General features: G+C 51.3%; 1 long non-coding RNA gene across 1 annotated transcript; it reads right to left on the reverse strand.

The window, feature by feature from the left end:
- Window positions 1-15,084: 15,084 nt before the first annotated feature.
- Window positions 15,085-16,755, reverse strand: LOC144703089 (uncharacterized). Its single transcript, XR_013581474.1, has 2 exons — window positions 15,602-16,755; window positions 15,085-15,412 (listed from the first exon to the last, which is right to left on the reverse strand). It is a non-coding gene; the product is annotated as an uncharacterized LOC144703089 (long non-coding RNA).
- Window positions 16,756-21,363: the final 4,608 nt, after the last annotated feature.

The following is a 21,363-nucleotide window of genomic DNA, read 5'->3' on the forward strand; positions in this document are numbered from 1 at the left end:
GTTGTGCTTGCATCAATTAAAATCGGATGTGTGCGTTGGTATTTACAGAAAATGTACGTGGCAATATACGCTAGTTCGCTTGACTGATCCTGGCAATTGGATCATTTTGTAACAGTAAAAATATGGATTTATTGCGAACACGATTTTATACTGTTCGTCTATTGTTTCCTGACAATGTTTAATCCTTTTCTGTCCATGTTTCTCCTATATTTAATCCTAACCGCTAGAAATATTTGGCAAGTATGGGATACAAAAGAAGGCTTATCTTAGGTCCAATCGGCGGGCTTGGGCTGATGTGCCGCTGGGACGGCGACTAGGGCTCCTAAACATTTTCAACTCTTCCCTTCTGCGCCAACTCTATTCTCTATTCTTTCGTTTTCCTGACCTTCTCCTATCATTTTTTTTAACCCGAAGATTCGTCAACGAGATTCATTTATTTTAGTCAGGATGTTAAGAAACACTAAAACGAATATCAGCAAATCGGATAACTGATTTAAAAATCGTAAAAAGAGGTTTGTAGTTATCCTCTCTTACGCTACCAAGAATTCTTTTTTTTTTCTCCAGGTCCCGAACAAAGTAAATAAGCAACCCTCGAAGTACACGTTATACATGCGTTACGTAACTTCTTCTATCGCCGTGCATTAGAGATTAGGTCTTCTGACGCAGAATCTAACGCGGCTTTTGCAGTCTCCAGCGAACGTTCTTCATGAAGAGAAGGACCGCAAAATAATCTTCTTCTAAAAACAAGACAGAGAAAGTTTTTTTCCTATGCCTTGAGTCTGCCTTCAGTCCCCATCTCATATTCCCATCATCTGGCTCCACCTAATTTGATCGCTGAAAGCAGCGTACTGCCGTCTTAAGCGGCGGCGCATAAATGCGTTAGAACGCTTTTGATGTCATGAAAATTTTGAAGCCGCCGTGTCTTAAGTAGTTAACATTCGCCGCCGAGAGAAGTTTGGATCAGAGGAATGTGTTGAGCATTTGACATTAAGTTGGTGCGTATTCAATGCGTACCCGTCAAATTTCGCTTCGTTTTTTGCTACTCCAGATGCGTGTAAAACGAGAATACCTTCCCCACGACTTGGCTAAATACGCGCTTCCCTTCCAGCAAACCACCTCGCTGTCGGCCAACATTAAATGGAGGGTATCGATTCGGAGAGAACCCGATTCCCGAGCTGCCATGGAGTTTCGTTTGAGATCAAAATCCACGGCAGTCTCGGGCCTCGGTTCTCTACGAGACAGGGAACGATAGCGGAAGTACACTCCATGCCCGTTCAAAGTTTCAGATCCAGCAGCCACCCAAGCAGCCATTTTTGAGACATCCTCGGCGACGACGAAAACATTCCGAAGTCAACAGTCGCAGTGGCCACGGCCGACCCAGAGAAGCAACAGGTCGTCCAGAAAGTGAAAGGCAACTGGTGCCTAACTACGTTGTCAGCGACGTCGTCCGTACAGTACAGAGACGATACTCTGGTACGAAAATAATGTCGCACGTAGTTAATGACCTCGTCCGACAGATGAATCCCTAGAATATGTGACTACGTGGTGCAATGTCGTAGGGGGGGGGGGGGGGGGATGTCCAGGCCCCGACTAGTGGGGATTGGCTGAGCTCGGAGCCCCGGGTGGACGACCGATGAGGGTGATGGTGACCTTCTGACTCGCGTCGGAGCAATGATGACTACTACGGCTGTGGCTTGACAGACGGCGAGGGCGCGGCGCTGGAGCCCGTCGGGGAAGGTCAGCGGCGAGGAGTGAAAAGAGGAGCAGCGAGGTGGCTCAGGCGAACGACTGAGCTGGACAAATGTGACCTTACAGTGGGACGGCCCAAGCAGAGACAGGCAGCAAGTGCGAGCGGCGGCAGGCCACCCAGAGCGAGGGCGAACCTGTGCTGTGTGATGGCGCAGCCCCGACCGCAGCCCCAACCGCAGCCCCAACCGCAGCCCCGGATACGTCTTAGGAGACGTTACCGTCACCCACGACAGCACCAGCCGTCCATGTTCAGCCAGCTCGACAAGCTAAGCCGACGGTGCGCACGCCCGGATTCAAATACCCCGGGTAAGGGACATCGTATCATTATCTTTACGTCTTTATTTATTTCGTCGTTTTGATTTTAGCCTTCGTCGTTCGTCATTTTCCAACTCATCACGGTCGCGTGTAAGGAGGGAGGTTCGACCTTATAAGGATATCTCCTCCCCTCCCCCCTTCTTGTTTCGTCGTCGTTTTCCTCGGTCTTCCACTTCTTTTTCATGTCCTAAGGTGATAGGATTGTGTGAGTCGTGGTAGGGTCATTTTGGTCTAAGGGCCCCCACACACCCCCCTATATAAGGAAAGGTTGGGTGCCCTAAACACTTACCGTAGTTGAATTTTGAAGAAGAAAAGGAAACTTGTTTCTCACGATGATGAATTAGGGTTGCGACCCCCCCCCCCTTGGAGAAGAAGGAAGAAGCCAGAGAAGAAGAAGAGGAGAAAGGAGGAAGCTGAGGAACCCGCCCCGCAGTTGCCGCCGTTTGGGCCGCTGCTCAGCCCCGACCCCCTCCCCGGGATCACGATTCCGTCCTCCCCACTTACTCGCGCGGAACCGACCGCAGCCCCGCCCTACTCTACTACGACCTGCGTCGCGCCTGGCTCGTGCCGTTTCCCCCCAGCCGCGCGAGGCTGTGGCCGTCAGCCTGCCCAACCTCGTTGCACCAGGGAGCGTCTCCCTCCGCCCGTCCACCGGTTGGGACGAGAGACTCGCCGACCTGTTAACAGACCCGACGTCCCTACAATCAGCGGATTGCCCGGCAGCACCAGCACCACGCCACTCCCGTTGTCTTCTGCGCGTGTGAATTCACGGCCAAAGGTTTAACCCCGTGCCCCTGGTTCGTTGACGCTGATCACGGCGACCCTCATTGGTTGACCTTCCTCCCTGACCGATCGCCCTACAGACTAGAGTGCACTGTTGGCACTATCCCGTTGTCGTGATTCACGCGAGCGGCCACCGCCGGGACACTGTCCCCTCTGCTCGCGCCGCGTACTGCGACGCGATCGTCGTCGCTGGTGTCCCTCTATGCTCGCCCAGCACCTGAGTCCACCGCCGCGCCGCTCTCGTGCCTAGCCGACCGCCTGCGTCGTCGCACGCTATCGCGCCAGATCGCCCCGCACCAGATCTGGCTGTTCGCGCGCGCTGCCCTTAGCGCCACCCAGCGCTTGTGCACCGGCCGGCCGCCCATGCCCGCCAGCGCGCTCGCCGGCTGCGTGCGACGACGCAGGGCCGCTGCCCTGTGTCCCTAGCACGACACTTACTTCCGACGGCCGTGTCCACCCGTCGCCGAAACTACACCGTCTCTCGCTACCGGCGCCCTACGCCTAGATCACCGTCGACTCCCGTTGACAGCTTCTGCGTCCCGGCACTCCATTGACACCGTTGACACGCCGCATTGACTTCCTACAAGCGACGTGGACAGATCCGCCGGGTGACAACGAGGTACGTCTTACTGCGCCACGTCTCTTATTTCTTGGAGTATATTTTCGATTGCCTCCACCATGCTCGGGTTAGACATAGGTGAGCGTGACAGGATGAGTGAAACTTACGCACTACCGAGTGTCTTACCTGGTTTGGTTCGAGTCGGTTTGCCCGCCACGTGTGAGCAACCTCCGGCGGGAATCATCTCGTTCGGCACCGTAGCAACCTCGTCCTTCCGAACGAGGGTCAGGAGGTTTCTCTATCCGTCTCCGGGCGACCCCGTCGTTACCCGGACATCGGCTTCCCCTCTGCTTGTCGGCTGCTGCACGTACGATACCCCTACCCGGAGTATTCCATCGTAGGTCATCCCCGTAGGGTTCCCCGTGCACGACGACCAAACCTACGTAGCCGTCGCGCACCAACGTTCTCGACACCGAGTTTCATCTCTCGGTGACGGCTGGGCCTTGTCTCAGACATTGTCCTGCATCAAATTGGTATCAGAGTAGGCTGTGGTTGCTCACAGCGCGCCTCCGACGCCGCATTCTCATCACTAGCTTCATCCGCATCGCATCGCATTTCATCGTTTTTTTCAAAACGCATCTAGGTTCCCCTAGGGATGGCCATAGAGACGTGATCGAGCCGGAGAGCTCAACGCGGAGGTTCTACCTCCCCGCGACGGTCAGAACCGTCGCCTGACAAGAGAGGCAACGCTACTGCCCTCTCGGAACATCGTCCCACAACACCGGCAGCCGGCCCGATACTGCCGCCTATCAAAGCTGTGCGGACTGCACCCGCCGTCACGGGTGCCCCCGAGTCATCCGGACCACGAGGTCCCACTAGCACGTCTCGTGAGCTACGGATCTCCCCGCACACCTCACCGCCCTCTCGCGCCGAGTCCCCCACTAGTGATTACGATGACGAGACAGTCGTAGGCCGTCGATCGTATGGGAAGACTCCCATTGACGAGGTCACACCCTAGAGCACCGCTACTCGCGGACGAGGAGGAGTACACCGCCAGCTTCGACCCCGGGAGGACCCGTATGAAGATCAAGGGGTGTACTTTCGCGCCATGGCCGCCAGGATGGAGCGCTTGGAGCAGATGCTCGCGTGCCCCCGATCCCCCGTACACGTTCCCGGACCAGCGTTCCCCACTCGAGGACGCCGACACGACCCGCCTTGGGTTGCTCGACACACGCCACGACAGAGGAGCCCCTACAACGAAGACGAAGACGTGTACAAGGACTACGACCGCCGATACAACGACGTCCCATACCATGGACGTCCTGACCTAGACCCCGTACGAGGCTAACGTGACGCTCGTGCTGGGGATAGACAATACCAGTGGGACGACTACGCCCGCGACTACGTGGCCGACCATCCGACCCGAAACCTGGACGACCGACGACGAGATCGCAACCTGGACGCCGACCACCCAGCACGCCGAGATGAACCTGTCCGACCCCGCGAACACCAGCAGGTAGCGGACATACCTGCCCGCTGTGACAACCTCTACCGGCCACCACACCGCCGGTATGAGAGGGACGACAATGTCCCACGTCACCTGCCACGCGCGATGCCTGAGGGCCGCGCCCCTTGCGACGGTAGTCCCCGCCCTCGGGACGACTGTGACCGTGAGCTGACCCCACCGCGACGACGTGTTGACCCGCGTCACGAGGACTACCCGGAGCCTGATCGGCACTCGAACGATGAGGAACAACGACGGGAGGCGCACCGCGCCCGCATCCAGAGGAGCGTACTTGCCGACGTCGCCGTCTTCGAGGGTTCACGGAAGCCCAAGGAGTTCATCGACTGGGAGTCGAGCGTGAACTCCTACTTTTGGTGGTACCGCATGGACGACGACCTCTGCGTCGAATATGCCGAGACAAGACTTGGCGGACAAGCCAAGATCTTCTGGGAGAACGAGCGCGTCGCCGCCGAGCGACGAGGACGACCCATCATGTCATGGGTCGATATGGCACAGAAGCTACGGAGCAACTACGTTCCTCGATAGTATCAGAGGTCGTTGTTCCTCACGTGGCTCGACCTTAGGCAAAGTCGACTCTCTGTGATGGAATACATCGAGGCGTTCGAGGAATGCCGTATGCGTTGCCGATTCGTGGAGGACCCGCGAGTCATTATCGGATTGTTCGCCCACGGGCTCCGACCAGCCCTGTACAACGAGGTTCTCAAGTGCAACCCGGCTGAGGTAAACGAGGCGTATCACCTGGTCGAGCACATGGATCCTCCGAGTGATGAGGCGACACCCCCTATTGCGACCACCGCGCTCCGGATCACTCCGGTTCGACCTATTCCTGCTCGGACTACTCTGCCCGCGACCACACGGGCTACCTAGACTACCGGGGTGCAGGGAGCCGCCCCCGCCACTTCCGTGGGTTCTACGCCACCGGCTCAGGTCGTCACGAACGACACACCGACCCGTAGCATCACCGTCAGCCAAGCACACTTAACGTGCTTCAAGTGCCAAGGTAGAGGGCACCGGGCAAATCAATGCCCGTCTTCGGCACTATTGATCGACGTTGGAGACGTCGACCCCGGCTATACGGAGGATATGGACGCACCATTAGACGATCACTACCACGGAGATGAGGAGTTCGCCATCGAGTACGAGGAACCCGACGGGCAGATAGGGTACATCCAGATTACCGTTCCTCGCACGTCTCCGTCACCGGCGCCCCGAGCCACGGACCGTCCGTTGGCCAACATAGCCGTTGATCAGCCTAGTGCTAGCCGAGTGCGGGCTCCACCTCGAGCCGCCCCACCTGTTCGGACCGCTCCAATAGAGCCCCGACCAGACCCTATGGAAGACGCATCGCTCCGCACATCGATCTTTTAAACTTATGTCCAGATCAACGACAAAGTGTGTAAACTGATCGTCGATAGTGGGAGTTGCATCAATGCCATATCCGATACGATGGTTACCCGATTCGGGTTTACCCCGATCCCACATCCGACTCCCTACAACATGTCGTGGATTGACACTTCATCGCTACCGATGAATAGCCAGTGCCGCGTACCGTTGAAGGTGAGCGCCTACGATGAGAGCGTCCTCTGTGACGTACTTCCCATGAAAGTGGGAAGCATCATCTTGGGCCATCCTTGGCTATATGACCACGACGTCGCTCTAGCCGGAAGGACGAACACGTGTTCGTTCTTATACCAGGGACGACGGGTCACTTGGCACCCGTATACGACGAAACCGGCGAACAAGCCGGTCCCGACCAAGCCCATAGGGCTTATGGTTGTCCGAGGCCCCTTGTTCGCTCGAGATTTGGGCCACGAGGGAGACGACACGCCCTTGTGCCTCGCCGTCACCCTTGAAGTCTCCACCGATCCACCCGTAGAGCACCGACCACCTGAGGTTGAGGCCATACTATCGGAGTTTGGCGATGTGTTCCCCGAGGAGCTACCTGGCGAACTACCGCCGATGTGTTGCATCCAGCATGCGATCGATCTCGTGCCCGGCGCCTCATTGCCGAACCTCCCACACTATTGGATGGAACCGTAGAGATACGCGGAGCTACTTCGACAAGTCCGCGAGTTACTCGTGAAGGCCCTCATCCAGGAGAGTCTCAGCCCTTGCGCCGTACCTGCTCTACTAGCTCCGAAGAAGGATGGCACATGGCGCATGTGCTGCGACAGCCGCGCCATCAACAAGATAACGGTACGATAATATTTTCCCATTCCCCGCGTCCAAGACCTCTTCGACATGATGGGTGGAGCCACTATCTTCTCGAAGATAGACCTACGTAGTGGCTATCACCAGGTTTGGATTCGTCCCAGAGACGAATGGAAGACCGCCTTTAAGATAAAGGACGGGTTATACGAGTGGAGAGTCATGCCCTTCGGCCGCTCCAACGCGCCGAGTACCTTTTAGCGCCTCATGAATGAGGTACTGCGCGCCTTTATCGGGAGATTCGTCATCGTCTACTTCGATGACATCCTTATCTATAGCCAGTCGAGGGAGGAGAACCTCGACCATCTTCGACAGGTCTGCACTGTCCTTTAACGCGAACAGTTATACGCGCACCCTAAGAAGTGTAGCTTCCTCACATCAGAAGTCGCCTTCCTTGGGTTCATCGTATCTGCCCAGGGCCATCACCGACCAGCCTTCACGACGTACAGAGCTTCATCGGCCTCGCCACTTTCTACCGACGCTTCGTACAGAACTTCAGTTCTATCACGGCTCCTATCACCGACTGTCTCAAAGTGGAGCCATTCACTTGGACCCCCGCCGCCGAGCGAGCTTTCCAGCACGTGAAGCTCTTGATGACGCAGGCACCTGTCCTCCATCTACGCGACTTTGTGAAGGTGTTCGAGGTTACCTGCGACGCCTCGGGCATCGGGATCGGTGGTGTCCTCAGCCAGGAGGGTCACCCCGTTGAGTTTTTGATGACTCTCAATATGTCATCAATTATTAAGGATTTCTTGAGCATTAAAGTATCATTTGCATTCATTTAATCCACATCGGTTATATCTCATGTACATTATTTTCCTACTTACTAACCCCACTTGATTCTTTGAATCAAGTGGATTAGATCTCACTTATTGGATTTAATGAGTTCAGATATGGATCAAGCACCAAGAAAAATGCACTTGACTAAGAGAAGCTGGCGAAAAACTATAAGGAAGAAAAATCCCTAAAAATCTCCAAGAAGCATAATTGAGAGAAACCTATAAATAGCCTCTTGAGGTTTCATTTTAGGTTGTCCAGAATTTCCAACTTAACAGGCTAGGGCTTGAAGGAGAAGAGTTCTGCACCCTCCAAGAGCTGATGAGCATTGGAGCTGGGAGAGAAGCAAGCTGAGGAATAGCTGGAGCACGACGATCATCATCTCGCCGAAAGGGGTGTGACACCAGGTGGTGTGAGGGTTCTAGTTTCAGTCTGGTCTTCTCCTCTCTTCGAAGACAATCGAATTTGGGATTGGAAGGTACTCAGTAGTAATTCCAGTCGTTCCGGACAAGATTGTTCTTTGTTCTAGTTTGATTTCGAGTTCATTGTTTGTTCAAACCTGTCTTCCTTTCGTTTTCTCAAGTCCATAGTCTCCCATAGCAATCCCGCTTGAGTTCTTCATCCTGTAGGAGCAGCCAGGTTGTACACAACCTTGGCCGCCAGCAGCCAAGGCCGCGCGCAATAGGGCTGTGCACGCCCTAAGCCGCCAGCAGCCTGGGTCGCGCACAGCTGAGCTGCGCACAACCGGAGCTGCCAACAGCCACACCAGTGCACAGGCGAGCTTTTTTACGCACGCCCACGCGCAGGCAACCCAATCGCGCAGATGCCGAGCAGCGAGCTCGCACGCCCGCGCGCAGGTAGCCGCCTGCGCACAGGCAGCAGCCCGCACACAGGCAGGCCACCCGCGCAGATGCCGAGCGGCGAGCTCACATGACCGCGCGCAGGTAGCCGCCTACGCACAGGCAGCAGCCCGCACGCAGGCAGCCCACCCGCGTAGACGCTGCGCGGCGAGCTCGCACGCCCGCGTGCAGGTAGACGCCTGTGCGCAGGCGACAGCCCGCACGCAGGCAGCCTCAGCCGCGCTGAGCGGCGAGCTCGACCGGCGCGGCTCGCACCAGCGGCGAGCTCGCACTTCAGCGAGCTCGCACCCCCGAGCGGCGAGCTCGCACCCCCGAGCGCAGGTAGCCGCTTGCGCACAGGCCGCTGCTCGCACGCAGGCAGCCCGCATGCAGTTACACCCACAAGGTATTTGTCATTTGCCCCAAAGGGCAGGGGTGAGCCGTTCAGTAAAGAAATTCTTTACTGACGATTTTGCTTAGTTAGATTTTATAAAGAATACACTACATGATTGTACTAAAGATTATTTAGCCTATCTTTACACCTGAATATTGAAATCCAAACGTGGAAACTGAGTTGAAAAGAATTGATATCGTTTTACCTGCTCCCTGTGGATCGACACCTTACTCGCCCTTAGGCTGTGAGGTTATAAATATTGTTGCATAGCTCAATTCCTCACACGATTTACTTGTCAATAACCAGTAAAATACACCATAAATTGAGCTTATCAGTTTTTCAGCGAAAAGCTGAACGACGCGAGACTACGATACTCGACATACGACAAGGAGTTCTACGCGGTCGTTCAAGCCTTGCGACATTGGCGACACTATCTCCTTTCCATGGAGTTCGTACTATTCTCGGATCACGAGGCGCTCAAATACCTGCAGTTCCAGCAAAAGTTGAGCGACCGACACGCGAGATGGATCGAGTACTTGCAAGACTATTCCTTTGTCATCAAGCACAAGAAGGGCAAAGACAACATCGTTGCCGACGCGCTTAGCCAACGAGCCCACATGCTCAACATCATGAGGGTTAAAGTCCTCGGGTTCGAGACTATCAGAGACGGATACGACAGCTGTCCCGACTTCGGGCCGATTATCACACGTGTTCGATAGGGACCGTCCCGCGACTACCGGGACTACGTCATTACTGATGACTACCTGTTCTATCAGAACAGACTCTGCGTGCCACGCACGTCTTTGCGCGATTTCCTCACATGGGAATGTCATGTCGGAGGTCTTAGCGGTCACTTTGGACGTGACAAGACCATCTCCGCCGTAGAGTACCAATTCTACTAGCCATCGCTGAAACGCGACATCGGCAACATTGTTGCCTCGTGCCGTGTGTGTGCCTTGGCCAAACAGGTCAAGAAGAGCGCCGGGTTATACACCCCGCTACCGACGCCCAAGCGTCCTTGGGATGACATTAGCACGGACTTCGTCCTAGGACTGCCCCAGACAGCACGACGACACAACTCCGTCATGGTCGTCGTTGACAGGTTCTCGAAGATGGCGCATTTCGTGCCCCGCGTGAAGATGTCTGACGCCACGAAGGCCGCACAACTGTTCTTTCTAGAAATTGTGCGCCTCCATGGACTGCCAGCTTCGATCGTGTCTGATCGAGATGTCTGCTTCACGAGCTACTTGTGGAAGACCTTATGGAGTCTCCTCGGTACACAGCTCAAATTTTTGACTGCCTACCACCCACAGACCGACGATCAAACGGAGGTCGTCAATCGAAGTTTGGGCAACCTACTATGTTCTTTAGTGGGCGAACACCTCGCCACTTAGGGTTTGATCATCCCTCGCGCCGAGTTCGCGTACAACTCCTCGGTGAACCGCACCACCGGGTTGAGCTCGTTTGAGATCGTCTATGGCCAAGCCCCTCATCGCCCACTAGACTTAGCACCTATTGACCCGCATGTTACGGTATCCGAGGATAGTATTGCATTCGCCCAGCATGTTTCTGCATTGCATCAGCATATTCATGATAGGATCACGAGCCAAAATGCATTGTACAAGTAGTCTGCCGACTTGCACCGCCAACCCCGAGTCTTCGATGTGGGAGACCTAGTGATGGTTAGGCTTAGACCGGAGAGATACTCTCCCGGGACGGCTACGAAGCTACACGCTCGTAGTGCCGGCCCGTTCTCGATCCTCCGAAGGGTGGGCAAAAACGCCTACATCGTCGAGATTCCTCCTACGTGGGGAATAAGCTCCACGTTCAACGTGGCGGATTTAGCTCCGTACCGAGCCCCATCTCACCCCTACACCCAAGCCTCTCTAGACCCATTCAGTGTGAGTGAGCTTGCCGCAACCACTCCCCCGTTTGTTTCACCCGATTGGCACGAGGCAATCGACTGTGTACTGTAGGAGATAATTGACTATGCAGGGAACGAAGTCTCGAGGAGGTTCTTGGTACGGTGGCTGGGACGAACCAGCGCAGATGACACATGGATATCAGAGGCAAAGCTCCGCCTTTGACGCACCTAACTCGCCAAAGTCGATTTCTTCCGACCCCGGGAGGATTGATGGCGCAGCCCCGACCGCAGCCCCGACCGCAGCCCCGACCGCAGCCCCGTATACGTCTTCGGAGACGTCACCGTCGCCCACGACAGTACCAGCCTTCCGTGTTCAGCCAACCTCGTAGCACCAGGGAGCGTCTCCCTCCGCCCGTCAGCCGGTTGGGACGAGAGACTTGCCGAGCTGCTGCCAGACCCGACGTCCCTACGATCAACGGATTGCCCGGCCGCACCAGCACCACGCCGCTCCCGTTGTCTTCTGTGCATGTGAGTTCACGGCCAAAGGTGTAACTCCGTGCCCCTGGTTCGTTGACGCCGATCACGACAACCCTCAGTGGTTGACCTTCCTCCCTGACCGATCGCCCTACGGACGAGAGTGCACAATTGGCACTATCCCGTTGTCGCGATTCATGCAAGCGGCCACCACCGGGACACTGTCCCCTCTGCTCGTGCCGCGTACTGCGATGCGATCATCATCGCTGGTGTCCCTCTATGCTCGCCCAGCACCTGAGTCCACCGCCGCGCCGCTCTGGTGCGTAGCCGACCGCCTGCGTCGTCGCATGCTATAGCGCCAGATCGCCCCGCATCAGATCTGGCTGTCCCCGCGCGCTGCCCTCAGCACCACCCAGCGCCTGTGCACCGGCCAGCCGCCCACGCCCGCCAGCGTGCTCGCCGGCCGCGCCCGCGCCGCTAGGGCGCTGCCCTGTGTCCCTAGCACGACACTTACTTTCGATGGCCGTGTCCACCCATCGCCGAAACTGCACCGTCTCTCGCTACCGGCGCCCTGCGCCCAGATCACCGTCCGCTCCCGTTGACAGCTTCTGCGTCCCGGCACTCCATCGACACCGTTGACACGCCTTCCTGACTCCTTGCAAGCGACGTGGACAGATCCGCCGGGTGACAACGAGGTACGTCTTACTGCGCCCGTCTCTTATTTCTTGCAGTATATTGTCGATTGCCTCCACCGCGCTCGGGTTAGACGTAGGTGAGCGTGACAGTACGAGTGAAACTTACGCACTACCAAGTGTGTTACCTGGTTTGGTTCGAGTCGGTTCACACGCCACATGTGAGCAACCTCCGGCGGGAATCATCCCGTTCGGCGCCGTAGCAACCTCGTCCTTCCGGACGAGGGTCAGGAGGCTTCCCTATCCGTCTCCGGGCGACCCCGTCGTTACCCGAACATCGGCTTCCCCCCTGCTTGTCGGCTGTTGCACGTACGACACCCCTAACCGGAGCATTCCATCGTAGGTCATCCCCGTAGGATTTCCTGTGCACGACAACCGCCCTACTTAGCCGTCGCGCACCGACGATTTCGACACCGAGTTTCATCTCTCGGTGACGGCCGGGCCTCGTCTCAGACGTTGTCCTGCATCACTGTGACTGGCAGGAAGTGAAGCAGCTCGGTGTGGCGCACGACCGAGCTGGTGGCGTGCGGGATAAATGAGCCCGGCCAGGGCATGCGTGTAGATGCGGTCAGTTGCAGCTGCAGCACTGGCCGCACACACGAGCGTGTTCACGTCTGTCAGCGCGTACGACAGGCAGGACTAGGAAGTGCTTTGGTGAAGGCATGCACAGCTGCGTCCATAGGGAACCGTTCACGCTGGCCGGAGGAGCACGTGACGTGCCAACACTGCGCAGTCGGCGTACGATGGTTCCACGAGTCAATGTTGTGCGATTGGACCTTGGCGGGACCGCGCGGGAGACGCGACGAAGGGTCAATGGCCCGGTTGGCTCTAGTCGAACGCACAAAGCCCTTACACCATGCGAAAGCATGGTGAAGGACCTAGCGTCGTAGTGCAGTCGCGTCATGGGGAGATTGACGGCTCTGCGATCGTGTCAGATTGCTGAACGAGCGATCGCAATTCAGCGGGCGGCATACTTCTCATGCGATTGGGGGCGACCGTCCGCGCGATTCCAGCAGTGTGGTGCAATCGCCGGTTAGGGCTGAAGAACGACGCGGCAGCAACTTCGGTGGGTGGGGGGGGGCGGGGAAGGGAGCGGGGGAAGTTCATTCTTCATTTGTGCCCTGCTTCACTCGTCGTAGAGGGAGAGAAAGAGAGAACGAGAGAGAGAGAGAGACAGAGGGAAAGAAAGATAACACAAGAGAGAGAGAGAGAAAGAGAGAACGAGATAGAGAGCCAGAGGGAGAGAAAGAGAGAACAAGAGAGAGAGACAGAGGGAGAGAAAGAGAACACGAGAGAGAGAGAGAGAAGGAGAGAGAGCCAATGGGAGGAAATGAGATCGAGAGACAGATCCAGAGGTGGATAGACAGGTAAAAAGGGAGAGAATGAGAGAGAGAGAAAGGGAGAGAATGAGAGCACTAGAGTGACAGAGAGCAAGCGAGTTAGAGAGAGAAAGATAAAGGGAGAAATGAGAGCGCTAGAGAGAGAGGGGGTGGGAATGAGATAGAGAGAGAACAAGCAAGAGAGAGAGAGGGGGTGGGAATTAGGGAGAGAGGGAGAATAAGCAAGAGAGAGAGAGAGGGTAGGAATGAGAGAGAGACAGAACAAGCAAGAGAGAGAGAGAGAGAGGAAGGGAGATAACTGAGAGAGTGGGCATGAGAGAGACAGAGAGAACAAGCGCGAGAGAGAAAAAGGGAGAGAGAGAGAGAGAACAAGCAAGAGAGAGGAAGGGAGATAACCGAGAGAGAGGGCATGAGAGAGACAGAAAGAACAAGAGAGAGAGAAAAAGGGAGAGAGAGAGAGAGATAACAAGAAGAGAGAGAGAGAGCAAGAGAGAAAGGGAGAGAACCAGAAAGAGGGCATGAGAGGGAGAGAAAGAGAACAAGTGAGAGACAGAGAGGGAGAAAGGAAGACAATGAGAAAGAGAGGCAGCAAGCGGGAGAGGGAGAGTGAGAAAGAGAGAAAGCAAGCGATAGAGAGAAAGAGAGCGAGAAAGAGAGGAAGCAATAGAGATAGAGAGAGATCACGTGAAAGGGAGAGAATGAGAGCCAGACAGAGCGCAGTAGCATGATAGGCTGTTTTCCCCAAACTGTTAGAACAAATGTTCAACCGAACATGAATGAACGAAATAAATTAATCGAATAATTTGTTCAAACTCGACCTAACTTTTTGTTCAATCAAAAAATTTGATCTGTTTGGATTGAATCTCCAATTTATCATTCGAAACATTCCTTCAGGATTCGAATGATCCGATCCCATCCGAACCCGGATCCCTACATGTGACTATCAAGAGGTAGAAGATTAGATTTGTTTTGAAAAGGTTTAGACGTAGATAAATCATTACATATTGTAATTGTAAATTGTTGCATGATATTTTTATGAAGTATTATTAGTCTCTAAAATTCACACATGATACTGTTGGCTTTAAAGGTGTAAGCAAAAACATGTAGTCCTTTGAACAGAAAATGGTAGGATCTGAACAAATACCAAGAGCATAGAAGTGAGACTCTAGTACAAAAAATTGTGGATTCTTTCTATTGTAACTTTCTAAATCATGAAAAGCCACCATTATTTGGAATAAAAGTTCGGGATTAGACACTGTATTTGAATCCCATCTTATGGAAGTTGGAAAAAAAAATTAGAACAAATAAGGACTAGGTGTGAAAATATGATGGATGAGTATTTTCTTGATTTAATTTAGAGGTTGATTTCCAGGTATCTTGCTGCCAAAAATGAGATTAGGAATATGTCATTAAATTCATCAAGCTGATTTCACCTAAGAGTGATATTGAGCTAAACACGGTCAAGATAAGTAAACAACGTCATATGTGGGAGCTGAGATAAAAATACTAATATTTTTATTTTTTATAATATGATCTCGAGGAACAATTAAAAATTCTGTTGAAAGTTATTTTAGGGGGGAACATAAGCAGCATGAGAATTAACGCTTTAATGGGCACCAAGATAGTGATGCCATACGCCGTCTAGGACATCGTCCGGTCGGTACCGAGTCGATAATTGGACACCAAGATAGTGATGTCGGATGTCGACGATGTAGACGTCCGATGGATAAAACAAACCCTGACGGGTAATGTTGCTACGATGAAATGAATGGGTCCTACGTGTCATACTTGCGGGCCCCGACTCGATGGAGAGCACCGAACTCCGAGCTCCGAAGGAGTCACTAGGTGACGGCGACGCTGGCCTCTCGAACTTCCTCCGAGGGACGACGACGTCTATGGTCAAACATAATCAATCCGTAGGGCTTACACGTAAAGAACGGGATCGACCCATACCAGTAAGATGCTCAATTAGTCATAGTTGTCTCTCTCTTTCTCTCTCACCTATCTAGCCCGAAAGCGGCGGAACCAATTCGACAATATACTGCAAAGCATAATATAACGAGCGGTGGGAAGATGACATACCTAGTCGGCGTGTGGCTCGTTGTACAGAGTCTTCGTCAATTACAGCAGCCTGTGCGGGTTGTGAGTGGAGAGGGGCCAGAGAGGGTTGGCATGGTCGACAGACATAACGGCGCAGGAGCGGTGGGTCGAAGATCGGAGGAGAGGAGAGCAAGGGTAGTGGCTAGGCAGCTCTAGCAAACCGGCGTCGCTTGTCACGGCAGCCTGTTACTGTACAGTGTGAGCGAGGAACCCCAACGGGCAACAGATAGTGGCGTGATCGAGCGCGTTGACGGCATGAACAACAAACCAGTCGCGCGGCTCGAAATTGGAAATACGATCTAGCACGGTGACTCACTCAATGCAGGTCAGTGTGATCGGCTACCCTGGCGCTGGTAGATGGTTGCCACTCGAGTGGTGTGGGGCACCAATCAGTCGGCGTCAACGTCGCAACCCGAGAGAAAATTGGCGGTCGGTCGGCGTTGATGCTGGCATTTGAGGGTTGCCGGGCAAATTCAGCGTCCTGGTGGGCGATCGTTTCACGATCGATTGAGGGTCAGAACCCCAAGATGATGCTGGAATACAGGGCCAACTGGTCACCGAGATCAACACGGGGGTTGCAAGGTTCACGAGCATCGATCGAAGGACCAACGTCGGATATAGGCACCCGCAAATGGTCTCCAATGACCTCGAATCTCTGCGGTCAAGGGGGTTGACTACGTCTGTGGGGTCGGACGCCGTTCAAGCATTCTGTCGAACCAGATTGTCCGGTAGTTCCTCGCTGATCTGAGATTGTCGAGGCTCTTCCCACGTTAGCAACGCAGTGGTTCCCTGCCTGGGATGCGGGCACTGACCCAGTGGGGCGCCCTGCTCCAACACCGTAGGGACTGATCGGATCAGTGATTCAGTGCTCCCGGACGGTCGAATAATCTCCTGGTAAGAGGGACGTCACGTTTTCCCCTTTCTTACTGCAATAGCAGGGTGGTGATTCCACGATTGGGATTGCATCCATGGGTCGGTGGGCGAGTTGCTCAGAACACAACGGAGAGCAATCGATTGAAGAATCGGAGCTCTCAATCAACCTGTGTTCCTCTTCCCTCATTCCTGCCCCTTCTCGCTCTCCGTTTTCTCCTCTTCTTTCTCTCAAGGTGAGACCAATAACACGATAAACAAACAACTCAATGGATTCCTGATCTGAAAGCATTAGTACGCCACTCTTCCCTTAAGTAAGGAAATTAATGGGCCCTAATGGGTCCCTAAGGGGACAAGAGGGGTAGTCCAATAAGCGGGGCCCTTTATAATGGGCCCCTTCATTACAAAAATAAGAGAAAATAAACATAAAAAAAGAAGGGGAAAAGGAGGGGGTCCAAATCACTAAGGACCCCTCCCAACATAACGACAAAGACACAACGGACAAAACGATAGATGCTTCTCCGCTCGACCAAACCAGTGGACGAGACCACAAAAACAGAAGCGCAACTAATGAAAAAGATGAAAGAAAACAAAACACGATAAAGCAAGCATAAGTCACCCGTGCTATCGACGTCGGGTGTCTTCGTTGGCGCCTTGGCATGCTGGTCGACAGGACGCAAATCGGCGGGCAGTGGACGACGATGACGGCGACTCGAATGACGCCTTCAATGGGTCAAGATGTCGTGCACCATCAAATTCTCTTTGATATTTCAGAATCTCTAAGCGCATGTATTCTGCACTCATCCATTCGTGTTTTGGTAGTCTTAATCGGGAGTTAAAATAAAAGAAGAAATTTACAATATTAATTCAGGATTGAAGGGACTTTTTAATCCAAAAGCTGTTGTGTTAGTCTAGGCCAACAAGAGTTTAGGAGCTTCCATCATGTTTTTTCCCTTCTTCTTTATTTAATTATAATGATCCAGTTGTATAATTGGATAATTGTTTAGAAAATGAAGCTGCCCTCAAAATTTGGGCTCGCTCAGATTGTCCGGTATGAAGATATAGCCCTTTAAAGTTTCCTCAATTTAAGTCATTATACCTTACTTTCTTTCCTCCATGGAAGTACAATCTCACCCATCAATTATGCTTTCTTTGTTTTCTCCTCATTGAATGGTGTGGCACTAGCTGTGGGATAATCTCAATATTAGGGTTTTAGCTCATCGTTGGCAATTGAGATTATTCAATAAATACACGTACCAGTACTTAGGAATATTTAGCTAGTGATTAGTACGAATAGTCTCCACAAGAACATTGATTCAAGATTCAATATCCATGCGACAGTGATTATCAATATTAGAAGATACTAGTCAAGATTGTGATATTGAGTCAAATAGTGTAGGTAGTTATCATCAAAGACAAGCAAAAACGAAAGTAGATTGACGCGAAGCATAAGGTAAGTGAGGTAAATAATGTGTCAAATAAATACAATAATAATCGAGTTAGTGAACGATATGATGATAGAGAGACAAGATTATGATGATTTATGGAGGCGGTGTGGTACTAAAGAATGATCATTGAATCGTATTATGCAATTGACGATGTCAGAAAAAGCAACGTAAGGTGAAGATGCTAACCATCGATCCTTACATTCCGTCGGGGTCACGTCAATGTATGAGTGCCACTGGGCTCACCCTCTTCTCCAATGATTCGTCCCACACAGCTACGGCACCAAGAACACAGTTGATAGATCTCAAAAACTCACTATCTTTAGATCAGCCTACATGTGAATGAAGTTCAATGATTATTTTCACAGTGAGCCATGCCTCTATTTATAGATCGGATGATATGGATGAAAAAAGGCAAGGGAGATAAAGCAACCCTGAAAATTTCAGGTCAATCAAATCTGTGGATCATCACATATCGCGATTGGAATCTAGTGCAATCTTAGATTTTATTTTTCCTCTCTCCGCACTAATGCGAGTCATTCACATCAAAGAAAAATGGAAGATTCCCTTGTTAGTGTCTGATGCGACATGTGTTTCCCTATGCTCGTAGCATTTTGTTTGTCTTTTCTATTTTTTAATAATTTTCTCTGGAACACGTGCACGCCATGTGTACTACCACAACTTTTTCCTATCCATGCAAAATTATAAATATTTGCATCTAAATATCCATATTTTCATGTTATCATGCTTTAAAATGATTAAAATTGCGTTTAATGTGAATTTATAATTTTTTAATATTTTATGAAATTTTTACAGATTTATTTGACTTTAGATTCATGAAGAAATTACTGTTAGAAGGCAAACACTACTTATTTATAATTACTAATGGTGTTTCCTAACTTTTTTGAATTTTTTTTCACATTTTCTTGCATTTTCTTACACCAGATTTTTAGAGAGCTTCCTTCCTTCATTTGGAAGATAAGATGAGCTGGCGGCAGCTGGAGGAAAGAGAAAATGAAGAATTTAGAGGCCATAATTCAAGAAAATTGAATCCTTGATATCTCAAGATCTGACCATCAGATCGGCCTGAAATTTTGAGGGTAGTTTGGTCTTTTCATGCTTTTTGAATCTACTGGAGGGATTTGTAAAATAATGTCGGAAGGAGGGAAAACCACTTCGAACTTTCCCCAACCCTAGTTGGTTAGGAAGGACACAACAAGATTTGGGAGTCAAATTTTCGTGCAATTCTTGAGTTAATCTGCTGAGTTTCTTCTTCCCCTCTTGTTCTTATTCTTGTTTGTTGCCAGAACGCCGAGCATGGGCAAAATATTCATGCACTAGGCGTAGTTATTGAGGGGAGAGCATAACCTTAGTTCCAGGCTGCAATCTAAAATCAAAAACAATTTAGATAGGTCATCTACCATATCTAGGATCTCATTTATATTGAATCTATTAGTAACTACATCTTGTATAACAATTACATTGAGTTTCCCTTCAAGATATTGACTCCCTCAAGGGAGAATCAATATCAACAAGGGGTAGGATTTCTTTCCATTCATTTCTTCACTTAGGTATTGATCCTTTCAAGACGATCAAGCCTAAACACTGAAATCATTCTAATCAGTTATTCAGGTGATCTGAATATTCAGGAGAAGGTTCGAATTGTTTGATCCCCTTCTCTCAATTTGCATCATCTCTTAGAAAAAGGGAATTTTACATGAAATTTATTAGGCTCTTAGAAACATAAAATGAGTTCAGATTTTGGGATAGTTTCCTCCTTGTGGATCGACCCCTTTTTCATTCTATACTTTCTATATTTTGAAAAAGGGAATTTTAAAAATTTATTGCATAAGCTTAAATCCAAACGACACAATTAAAATTGCATTTAATCACACCATTTTTAGGCTTATAAGCAACATGTGCCACCTTTAGGAGCAACATGGCCTTTCCTTGTGCACGTTATCCCCGGCTCGAAGTATTCACATCGGGTCTGCTCACGACCGACCTATTTGGAGGCCTACCCTCTATGGGTCCTTTTCATGCAGATCTTTTCGGGACCATTTTTGCGAGAAATCCCCCATCCAGCACTAGGTCGCCACATCTGGCATCGAGTGATCATTACTCGTGTCTCTTTCTTCCTCTTCAGACTCATGCATCGTGGCCTCCCGACTGATGATCGTGTGACTCGTATCGGTCACTTCCTCAGTTTGCGTAGCCATTGTTGCCCCGCATCTCCCCAGGCTGAGACTATGGAACACCTTTTCTTCCATAGTGAGACAACCGTAGACTATTGGTGCCAAATTACACAACATTAGCACCCACTACTATGTATGTCTTCTACTATAACACCATTAGAGTGTTTTGGCAAGATTTTTCTCTCGCCAACACACTCTCAATGGAGCCCATTCCTTCACTTCACCATAGCTTACTTACTATGGGAGATCTAGAAAGGGCAAAATTCTCCTCGTTTTGAAGGGACCCCCATGGGAGCATTGGATATCATGTGTAGAGTCTAGTAGTGGATAAGATACACTCACCATCTCATACCACCCCCCACTTCCAGCTCAACCCTCCCATGTGATCTCCTTTGCACTTGAGGCATTTCGGTGACCCTCGCCCCCATCGCCATTTAGCTACAGCTTGTCCATTTGATGCAGGATGCTTAGGATTGACACGGGTAGGATAGACTAACTCAACTAGGGATGGATAAGACAGACCACAAATCAACACAATTGATTTCAAACATTTAAATCTAGTGAAAATGTTGATAGTGAAGCCCCTTTCCATAGTCGAGGCCGGGAGGACTATCTTACAACAACCGCGGTGAAAAGAAAGCTGCAAATCCAATATCTCAAATGGTCAATCACGAGAAGATTCAAACATATTCAACTAAGTCTAACGGCGGTGGAAAAACAGACGAGAAACACTGGACGAGAAACATCAACACCAAAGAGGGAAGAATGTACCTTTGGCACAAGAGTAGTGCAAAGAGTACCTTTGGCACAAGGACGTGTCGTTTGCTGGGGCGAGTGATGTGCGCTTCGACAAGGTGTCACGGATCATACTGCGTGGTCAGTTGTGGGGGGGGGATAATCTCAATTTAGGGTTAAAGTTTGTCATTGGTGATTGAGATTATTCAATAAAGATATTTTTAACCGTACTTAAAAATACATGTTTGGTGGTGAGTACAAATCCCTCTCCATAGGGAACGATGATTAAGGAATTATTTTCTTATACTAGTGATGATTGATGAGGAGATTGACGAAAACAAGATTCGAGGATGTTAACTAGTGATATCGATAAAAATTATGTTATTTATATGTTAAATTAACTTAAAGAGAAGAGTGAGTGATTGAGATGGATATGACGATGAATGACGGTATGAACGAGGATAGTGGTTGGATATGGATTGGTATGGTGGCAAAGATG

Source organism: Wolffia australiana, chromosome 5, assembly GCF_029677425.1.
Source record: "Wolffia australiana isolate 7733 chromosome 5, ASM2967742v1".
In the NCBI taxonomy this organism is placed as follows: domain Eukaryota; kingdom Viridiplantae; phylum Streptophyta; class Magnoliopsida; order Alismatales; family Araceae; genus Wolffia; species Wolffia australiana.